This window comes from Giraffa tippelskirchi, chromosome 5 (genome assembly GCF_054371585.1).
Source record: "Giraffa tippelskirchi isolate mGirTip1 chromosome 5, T2T-mGirTip1v1.2.pri, whole genome shotgun sequence".
NCBI classification, from domain to species: domain Eukaryota; kingdom Metazoa; phylum Chordata; class Mammalia; order Artiodactyla; family Giraffidae; genus Giraffa; species Giraffa tippelskirchi.
This window is the reverse complement of record NC_137279.1, coordinates 112,870,239-112,881,818: the sequence shown is the minus strand read 5'-3', so window position 1 is coordinate 112,881,818 and position 11,580 is coordinate 112,870,239.

The window sequence follows — 11,580 nt, the reverse complement described above, 5'->3', positions numbered from 1 at the left end:
CACAAAATTAAAAGACGCATTCTCCCTGGAAGAAAAGCTATGACAAACCTAGACAGTGTGTCAAAGAGCAGCGACATCACTTTGCTGACAAGGGTGCATATAGTCAAAGCTATGGTTTTGCTAGTAGTCATGCATGGATGTGAGAGATGGACCATAAGGAAGGCTGAGCGTTGAAGAATTGATGCTTTGAATTGTGGGGCTGGAGAAGACCCTTAAGAGTCCTTTGGACAGCAAAGAGATCAAACCAGTCAATCCTAAAGGCGATCAATCCCGAATATCCATTGGAAGGACTAATGCTGAAGTTGAAACTCCAATACTTTCACCATCTGATGCAAAGAGCCAATTCATTGGAAAAGACCCTGGTGCTGGGAAAGACTGAGGACAAGAGGGGAAATGTTGACAGTGCATGAGATGGTTGGATGTCATCACTGACTCAATGGACATGAGTTTGAGCAAACTTCAGGAGATATGAAGGACCGGGAAGCCTAGCATGATGCAGTTCATGAGATCGCCACAAGTCGGACACAACTTAGTGACTGAACAGCAATAATAGCCGATTACCAATGCTGTGTAGTTTCACGTGAACAGGAAAGGGACTCAGCTATACATGCACAAGTATGCATTCTCCCCCAAACTCTCCTCCCATCCAGGCTGCCACATAACATTGAGCAGAGCTTCCTGTGCTATATAGAGGTCCTATGCTATCCATTTTAAAGAAGTTTGGAATGGACATGTACACACTGCTATATTTTAAATGGATAACCATCAAACATCTCTTTAAATTACATATTTCTTCTCCCATTCTATGGATGAGGAAACTAAGTCTCAGAGAAATTAACTAACTTACCTGAGGACACATAGCTAGTAAGTCACTGAAGTATATTTGGCTCCAGATCACCCCAAGGCCTACTTCTACCCAAGACACCACCCTGCCCACAAAGGCTGTAAACTGAAACCACAGGACCAGAAGATCCAACAACAACTCAAGAGTGTTTCCAAACACCGTGGGAGCTGATACTAGACAAACTTGGCAGTAAGCAAAGGGCCCTCACACGACAAACATAGTGGATGTTTCTTAGAATGCGTTATGTCTTTTGTATTCCTTATTGGCAAGAAATGCAACTTCGCAAGGCCAGAATATGTGAAAGTTAGTAGATCTTATAAATACCTGGAGTGGTGTGAACAAGGTAACTGATACACCCGAGGGAGACCATAATAAGCCTGAAAGAATGTGCTGGAAAGATTCAAAACAGTGTACTGGGACACAAAAACCTCACTGGGCTGCAAAAGACTCATTGTATCTAATCTTTGGGCTTTTGCACACAATGATAAGATTAGTGAACTTCTAAATAGGAAGAAAGTGTCAGAGAAAGGGTGTGACTGGGTGAGGTGGAAACATTGCTCATGATCAGCATTGCTCATCACCGAGTTCTGCAAGGATTAACCCACTGCAGTTGCTGGCTGATAGCACTCTTCCCTCCAGACAGAAGAAATGACTATGATAACAGGATGCCCCGTGTGTTGGACTAGCAGGCCTCTTAGATGTATTAATATTAATTTATTAATTAATTAATCTCAAGAAGAATTTTAATGACCCCAGATTCTTTTACCTTCCCATACATAGAAAAGCACTTAAATCAGTAGCTTGAGGTATCTATTTTTTGTGACTAACAGTAATTTTTGCCAAGATGCATGCTTGACAGCACATCAGTCAGTTCAGTTCAGTCACTCAGTCATGTCCAACTTTTTGGGACCCCATGGACTGCAGCACGCCAGGCCTCCCTGTCCATCACTAACTCCTGGAGTTTAGTCAAATTCATGTCCATTAAATCAGTGATGCCATCCAACCATCTCATCCTCTCTCATCCCCTTCTCCTCCCTCCTTCAATCTTTCCCAGCATCAGGGTCTTTTCTAGTGAGTCAGCTCTTCACCTCAGGTGACCCAAGTATTGGAGTTTCAGCTTCAACATCAGTCCTTCTAATGAATATTCAGGACTGATTTCCTTTAGGATGGACTGGTTGGATATCCTTGCAGTCCAAGGGACTCTTAAGAGTCTTCTCCAACACCACAGCTCAAAAGCTTCAATTCTTCAGTGCTCAGCTTTCTTTATCGTCCAACTCTCACATCCATACATGACTACTGGAAAAACCATAGCCTTGACTAGATGGACCTTTGTTGGCATAGTAATGTCTCTGTTTTTTAATATGCTGTCTAGGTTGGTCATAACTTTTCTCCCAAGGAGCAAGTGTCTTTTAATTTCATGGCTGCAGTCACCATCTGTAGTAATTTTGGAGCCCCAAAAAATAAAGACTGCCACTGTTTCCGTTGTTTTCTCATCTATTTGCCATGAAGTGATGGGACTGTATGCCATGATCTTAGTTTTCTGAATGTTGAGTTTTAAGCCAACTTTTTCACTCTCCTCTTTCACTTTCATCAAGAGGCTCTATAGTTCTTCCCTTTTTGCCGTGAGGGTGGTGTCATCTGCATATTTGAGGTTATTGATATTTCTCCTGGCAATCCTGATTCCAGCTTGTGCTTCATACAGCCCAGCATTTCTCATGATGTACTCTGCATATACGTTAAATAAGCAGGGTGACAATATACAGCCTTGATGTACTCCTTTCCCAATTCGGAACCAGTCTGTTGTTCTATGTCCAGTTCTAACTGTTGCTTCTTGACCTGCATACAGATTTCTCAGGAGGGAGGTCAGGTGGTCTGGTATTCCCATCTCTTGAAGAATTTTCCACAGTTTGTTTTGATCCACACAGTCAAAGGCTTTGGCATAGCCAATAAAGCAAAAGTAGATGTTTTTCTGGAATGCTCTTGCTTTTTCAATGATCCAGCGGATGTTGGCAATTTGAACTCTGGTTCGTTTTCTAAACCCTTTCCTAGATCCTTTCCTTTTCTATATCCAGCTTGAACATCTGGAAGTTCACGGTTCACATACTGTTGAAGCCTCCTGGATTGGAGAATTTTGAGCATTACTTTGCTAGTGTGTGAGATGAGTAAGGTTGTGCAGTACTTTGAACATTCTTTGGAATTGCCTTTCTTTGGGATTGAAATGAAAACTGACCTTTCCCAGTCCTGTGGCAACTGCTGAGTTTTCCAAATTTGCTGGCATATTGAGTGCAGCACTTTCACAGCATCATCTTTTAGGGTTTGAAATAGCTCAACTGGAATTCCATCACCTCCACTAGCTTTGTTTGTAGTGATGCTTCCTAAGGCCCATTTGACTTCACATTCCAGGATGTCTGGCTCCAGGTGACTGATGATATCATCGTGATTATCTGGGTCATGAAGATCTTTTTTGTGGAGTTCTTCTGTGTATTCTTGCCACTTCTTCTTAATACTTCTGCTTCTGGTAGGTCCATACCATTTCTGTCCTTTATTGAGCCCATCTTTGCATGAAACAAGAGATGGCAAGAGTGAATGTTGACATTTTAGGAATCAGTGAAATAATATGGACTGGAATGGGTGAATTTAACTCAAATGACCATTATATCTACTACTGCAGGCAAGAATCCCTTAGAAGAAATGGAGTAGCCCTCATAGTCAACAAAAGAGTCCAAAATGCAGTACTTGGATGCAATCTCTAAAATGACAGAATTGTCTCTGTTCATTTCCAAGGCAAACCATTCAATATCACAGTAATCCAAGTCTATGCCCCGACAAGTAATGCTGAAGAAGCTGAAGTTGAATGTTTCTATGAAGACCTACAAGATCTTTTAGAACTAACACCCAAAAAAGATGTCCTTTTCATTGTAGGGGACTGGAATGCAAAAGTAGGAAGTCGGGAAACACCTGGCGTAACAGGCAAATTTGGCCTTGTAGTACAGAATGAAGCAGGGCAAAGGCTAATAGAGTTTTGCCAAGAGAACGCACTGGTTATAGCAAACACCCTCTTCCAACAACACAAGAGAAGACTCTACACATGGACATCACCAGATGGTCAACACCGAAATCAGATTGATATATTCTTTGCAGCCAAAGATGGAGAAGCTCTATACAGTCAGCAAAAACAAGACCGGGAGCGGACTGTGGCTCAGATCATGAACTCCTTATTGCCAAATTCAGACTGAAATTGAAGAAACTATGGAAAACCACTAGACCATTCAGGTATGACCTAAATCAAATCCCTAATGAGTATACAGTGGAAGTGAGAAATAGATTTAAGGGACTAGATCGGATAGACAGAGTGTCTGATGAACTATGGATGGAGGTTTGTGACATTGCACAGGAGACAGGGATCAAGACCATCCACAAGAAAAAGAAATGCCAAAAAACAAAATGGCTGTCTGAGGAGGCCTTACAAATAGCTGCGAAAAGAAGAGAAGCAAAAAGCAAAGGAGAATAGGAAACATATATCCATTTGAATACAGAGTTCCAAAGAATAGCAAGGAGAGATAAGAAAGCCTTCCTCAGTGATTGACTTCACATAGCCTCTAGCTAAAAATTACACATAAACTGGCTTCTCTGTGTACCTCTATGGATTCATTTACTCTGAGCTACTGAACGACTCTCTGCTGGGCTGTTGTCCTCAGTAAGATACTGAATAAAACATAAACTCACATCTCTTACATTCGATGTCTTTCTTTTGGTAAACAATTTTAGTGACCACAAAGGGACCCAGAGGAAATTTCTCTTCTTCACCTGAATCTACAAGGATCCAGAGCATTGGTGCTAGTCAAGTCTCCTTGTGCCCTTCACCTCCTCAGCAAGTCCCGATAACTGGACGTCTCTCCTGGCCTCAGATCTCACATCTTGGTTGATGATCCTGAGTTGTATTCCATGATTGGTAAACTCCTCACTATGAGGAGAAAGTTTCTCTGAACTTAAAGCAGTTCAGAAAGAGGCACCTGGACTTTCAGTTGAAAGACACTGGGAAGGAAGGTCACTTAATGGAAAGGCACTGAGAGGGGTTTAGGTAGGGGCTGACCTGGGTAAAAGGGACCTGGTGTTCTTTGTTAATGAACTACTTTAACAGAGTTTGTTTGAATAAAAGTGAAGATATTATATGAGAGCTTTCAGCTCCAAAGTTAAGGGACAGAGTTCCTCCTGGCCAGGTACAGAGTTTTCAGGCAAGTGAGAAATTTACAGAAGTGGTGGAGGTGAGCCCTATACCTGTGCAGGGGTCCCTCAGGGAAAACCACTCACCAGTTGAAAAACTGCTTGTCTGAGGGACACACACATTAGGATTGGCCATGTGAGAAGCCATGTTGAGGCTGGCTCTGAGAGCCCCTGCTGGTTTTAGACGCTGGAGGGAGAAGAAGCGACTCTTGAGTGACACCTAGAGGAGTTGAGCTCCAAACAGCACTCCAGCCCCGCACAGGTTTCTGTAGTAATTCTGTCCTGAGAAACCACCTTGAGATGGGAGGCAAAGGCTTCAGATTCAACGAAAAAGGGGCGACAGATAGATGGCCAAACCCTGACCGCCTTAGCTGGGTTTATGTATGTACAGAGAATATACTTAGAAGCACTTACCTAAATGGGAACTAAGGAAGATCTGGCCCTGAAATGGTCAAGATGAGGCTCCAAATGGGTGTTTTGTGTATGCAGCTAGAGCAAGCCAGCTTGAGAAAAACATCTTTTCCACGTTCTGACCCTAGGCGAGCAAAAGTCCTTCTGGGAGGAAATTACATTTATTTTCCTGTGCCTGTGAGATGTGGATGTTTCTCCAAGTCTTCTCAGGGTGCTCTTATCTAGACCATCTCCAATTCCTGAGATTGAGAGGGAAAACGGCCTTTCTAAACTCAGGCGAGAGCCTTAACTTATTCCAGCTGTTATTTATAAACTAGTGGGCTTCCCTGGTGGCTCAGTGGTAAAGAATCCACCTGCCAATGTGGGAGACACAAGTTCGATTCCCAGTCTAGGAAGATGCCACATGCCTCAGAGCAACTAAGCCTGTGCCCAACAACTACCAAGGCCGTGCTCTAGAGCTTTGGAGCCACAACTACTAAGCCCAAGCACTGCAGCTACTGAGACGTGCGCACCCTAGAACGGTGCTCTGCAACAAAAGAAGTCACTGCAGTGAAAATCCTGTGCACTGCAACTCGAGAGTGGCCCTGTTCTCCGAAACTAGAGAAAAGCCCACACAGCAACAAAGACCCAGCACAGCTGTAAATTAAAAAATTATTTATAAGCTAGTGAGTTTTGTTTTATAGCTGATTCATAACTAAAGCCTTAAAATGAAAGCTATGTGATCTCTGGTTGTGTCTATCTATTATGTCTTATATATTTTATAGATAAGTTATGTTTCTAACTCCTGGCAGTATTGCCGATCTGAATTTGTAAAGCAGCTCTATTTAATTGGCTTAAAAGTAAATGTTTATGAATTAACTATTTCTAAATGTAACAGAAACCAACACATTATTTTTAAGATTATGTGATCTAGGATTGGGGCTTCCCAGGTGGCACTAGTGGTAAAGCACCCACCTGCCAATGCAGGAGACATATGAGATGCAGTTTTTATCCCTGTGTCAGGAAGATACCCTGGAGGAAGGAATGGCAACCTATTCCAGTATTCTTACCTGGAGAATCCCATGGACAAAGAAGCCTGGTGGGCTACAGTCCGTGGAGTCACAAAAGAGTCAGACACGACTGAAGCAACTGAGCCAGCCCACACGCACGATCTAAGATTAATAGTTAGTAAATAAAAACAAGTTTGTTGCTTGGCTTAATTTACATAGGCCTATCTTGTCTACGGAGTTTTTGGTATTAAAACCTTTATTCTACCTAGGTTTACCAAAAATGAAATAAGTTCATGTTATCTCTAACAAAATTTGTCAGCAAGAAAAATAACTTGGTATGATGGTATTTTCATAAGTAAATTAAATGTAAGTGAGATAAGAGTTTGATGTAAACTTTTGAGGATAATAACTTCCCTGGTGGCTCAGATGGTAAAGCATCTGCCTGTAGTGCGGGAGACCCAGGTTTAATCCCCGGGTCGGGAAGATCCCCTGGAGAAACAAATGGCAACCCACTCCAGTATTCTTACCTGGAAAATCCCATGGACAGACAAGCCTGGCAGGCTACAGTCTATGGGGTTGCAAAGAAGTCAGACATGACATTAGCCAGTAACAACAAATGTGCAAGTAAATTTACAATTACTTACTTCTTAGTTTTCACCAGGAATTAAGACTTTTAAAGGTTAAGAATTCTAATTAATATGTGTGATTAAACCTCTAAGATTAGTAAGGGAAAACATCTTGGTAAGCAAGAAATGAAAATGTGTTTGTTAAGGGAAAACAGTAATTTTATCCTAAAGAAAGGTTAAAAAGAGTAAGAGAGGGAAAGGGAAACCATAGGACAAAATCTGAAGGTAAAAATGTTGTAAAAAGTTTGTGAGAGAAACCCTGAGAAAAGAGTTTTGTGCATGGTCAGGACTGGCTAAGGTGAGAATAAATGTAATTGAATGAATGACTTTTGTATATTAAAAGTAAGATAGTGCAAAACTAGAAACTGGCTTTCTCTCTGTTAAGAGGACAAAGGTTTCTTGGCATATCAATCTGCTTTTGATAACAGATTGTATAGTTTCTTCTTGTTTGAAGTAACGTGTTGTAACTTTCTGTATTTGCCTTTGAAATCTTGATTGTCACTTTGGTTACCTGAATAAGCATTACTTCACAGTGACCGGTGATCCTATTTGGCCAAGTGTTTTAAAATCTTTTGATATCTTTGACAAACTTTCCCAAATCAAATTCTAAATGAAGTCCTTTCGACCTCTAACTTTGAAACATTTTAGCAAGACTCTGAAACATCTCGAAGAAAGATATTAAACAAGGCTTATTTGATATATTAAGTTACATGGGAAGCACTGTCAAATGAGTGATAATAAACCTTCTTAATTTATATTTTATGGATACATGTTATTAATATAATGCTCTAGGAATTTATATGAAATTTGCATACGCTCTGGCATAATGTTATCAATCACAGTTCTAGTTATTATCTTAAAATGTCGTATGTCATAGAAATAAACAAATTTCTTTGTCAATCACATTGTAATCCAAACTTTAACCATGCCATTTTGTTTTGACATTTATAAATAGTTACTGTTTTACTTTGAGGCTCTTACCAAATGCTTTGTCTTCAAGACAATTCATAGAAAGAACTTCTTGACAAGTAGAGGTTTCTGATAACTTTTAGATCAAACACTGAACGGGCTTGGAAATTACTGAACTCCTGATGGTTTCCTAAAACTGTTAACAGAAGGGTAATATCAACAAGAATTAGTTACATAGGGCTGAAGGTTTCCTTAAATCATACTAAGTTTAATACAGACATCAGCTTAATAACAGTAGGAAATTGGACTGGGCACCTTATGAACAATGTGCTTAGTCACTCAGTCATGTCTAACTCTTTGTGACCCCATGGACTGTGGTGCGCCAGCCTCCTCTGTCCATGGGGATTCTCCTGGCAAGAAGACTAGAGTGAATTGCCTTGCCCTTCTCCAGGGGATCTTCCCAACCCAGGGATCGAACCCAGGTCTCCCACGTTGCAGGCAGATTCTTTACTGTCTGAGCCACCAGGGAAACCCAAGAATACTGGAGTGGGTAGCCCATCCCTTCTCCAGGGAAACGTCCCAATCCAGGAATTGAACCGGGGTCTCCTGCATTGCCAATTCTTTACCAGGTGAGCTACCTAGGAAGCCCTACCTGTTGAACCATATCAATATATAATTAGCCTTAAGGATAGTAGTTGGTATAGGACAGACTGGGTCAGGTAACCAGGGATATACTAGGCTGCACCTAATGGGAGTTCTTGATGTAAATTTTCACTTACGACCTTATTAATGTTATAAGACTTGTATTCTATTTTATAAGATTGTTGTTTCTTTTTTTTTTTTGAGATTTATTTATTTATGGCTGTGATGGGTCTTCATTGCTGTGCAGGCTACTTTCTAGCTGTGGTGTGCAGGCTTCTCATTGCAGTGGTTTCTCTTGTTGTGGAGCACAGGCCCTAGGGCATGCAGGCTTCAGTAGTTGCAGCTCACAGGCTCTAGAGCACTGGCTCAGTAGTTGTGCAGCACAGATTTATTGTACCACAGCACGTGGGATCTTCCCAGACCAGGAAGTGAACCCACGACCCCTGCACTAGCAGATGGATTCTTTATCACTGAGTCACCAGGAAAACCCAAGAATATAGTTTCTTGTATTTCCCGCTGTATATGTGAGCCTCTGACAAAAACAATGATTACTAAGCTCCTAGAAATCATCAATCAAATATATAGGTCTCTATAAGATTAAAATTATTGTAGTACTGTAACTCTTGGTATGGGAAGAAGCAGCAAGGCAGAATCATGTCCTAGACCATAAGAGTGAGAAAAATGGTCCAGAGACTTTCATGGCTACCATTCGAAGGGCCCAGTCCAGCCATAACACATTAAGTGGCCTGCCAACCAAATCCTCATTTGTCCTAGGAATGAGCCTTCCTAGCACCATGGGACAAATTGGTCAGGAAATGTCTCTCAAACCTTGGTAGAATTTATGACCAAAAGGGGAGAAACTATAAGTAAACGGACAGCATTGCTCATCAGCCATTTCTACAAGGATTAACCCACTGCACTGACCAACAGGGCACGTTGTGCTTCAAACAGAGGAAATGAAGACAGTAACAGGGTGTTCTGCAACGTGGACAAGCAGGCCCATAGTTAGACGCACATCTCAGGGAGAATTTTAATGACTCCAGATTCTTGTACTCTTTCATACATAGGAAAACACTACAAACCTTAACTTGAGATATGTGTCCTTTGTGACTAGCGTTAATCTTTCACCCAGGTGTACGCCTGACTGCACATAGTCTCTAGCTAAAAATCACATAAAAACTGGTGGTTTACTCAGAGCTGAGGAGTTATTTATTGAGCAAATGTCTCCTGAGCCATAGTCCTCAGTAAGCTGCTTAATAAAACTTACACTCACAACTCTTGCCTTATGCATTTTTCTTTCAGTCAATGGAGGCAACGAGTTGGTCTGGCGGGAGCACAAAGCAGGTTGTAGGCTTGGCTCCAGCAGACTGGAACTGGGGCTTGTGTGTATTCAGAAGTTCCGAGGTTTCTCAAGAGGCAGGTCAGGTGGTCTTGTATTCCCATCTCTTTCAGAATTTTCCACAGTTTATTGTGATCCACACAGTCAAAGCCTTTGGCATAGTCAATAAAGCTGAAATAGATGTTTTTCTGGAACTCTCTTACTTTTTCAATGATCCAATGTTGACAATTTGATCTCTGGTTCCTCTGTTCTAAAATCAGCTTGAACATCTGGAAGTTCATGGTGCACGTATTGCTGAAGCCTGGCTTGGAGAATTTTGAGCATTACTTTACTAGCGTGTGAGATGAGTGCAATTGTGTGGTAGTTTGAACATTCTTTGGCATTGCCTTTCTTTGGGATTGGAATGAAAACTGACCTTTCCCAGTTCTGTGGCCACTGCTGAATTTACCAAATTTGCTGGCATATTGAGTGCAGCACTTTCACAGCATCATCTTTTAGGGTTTGAAATAGCTCAACTGGAATTCCATCACCTCCACTAGCTTTGTTCGTAGTCATGCTTCCTAAGGCCCACTTGACTTCACATTCCAGGATGTCTGGCTCCAGGTGATTGATGACACCATCGTGATTATCTGGGTCATGAAGATCTTTTTTGTATAGTTCTTCTGTGTATTCTTGCCACGTCTTCTTAATACTTCTGCTTCTGGTAGGTCCATACCATTTCTGTCCTTTATTGAGCCCATCTTTGCATGAAACAAGAGATGACAAGAGTGACCGTTGACATTTTAGGAATCAGTGAAATAATATGGACTGGAATGGGTGAATTTAACTCAGATGACCATTATATCTACTAGTGCAGGCATGTATCCCTTAGAAGAAATGGAATAGCCCTCATTGTCAACAAAAGAGTCCAAAATGCAGTACCTGGATGCAATCTCTAAAACAACAGAATGATCTTTGTTCATTTCCAAGGCCAACCATTCAATATCACAGTAATCCAAGTCTATGCCCCTACCAGTAACGCTGAAGAAGCTGAAGTTGAATGGTTCTATGAAGACCTACAAGACCTTCTAGAAGTAACACCTAAAAAGGATATCCTTTTCGGTATAGGGGACTGGAATGCAAATGTAGAAGTTCAAGAAACACCTGACGTATCAGGCAAATTTGGCCTTGGAGTACAGACTGAAGCAGGGCAAAGACTAATAGAGTTTTGCCAAGAGAATGCATTGGTCATAGCAAACACCCTCTTCCAACAACACAAGAGAAGACTCTACACATGGACATCACCAGATGGTCAACACTGAAATCAGATTGATATATTCTTTGCAGCCAAAGATGGAGATGCTCTATACATTCAGCAAATACAAGACTGGAAGCTGACTGTGGATCAGATCATGAACTTTATTGCCAAATTCAGACTTTAATTGAAGAAACTACGGAAAACCACTAGACCATTCAGGTATGACCTAAATCAAATCCCTAATGAGTATACAGTGGAAGTGAGAAATAGATTTAAGGGACTTGATTGGATAGACAGTGTCTGATGAACTATGGACGGAGGTTTGTGACATTGCACAGGAGACAGGGATCAAGACCATC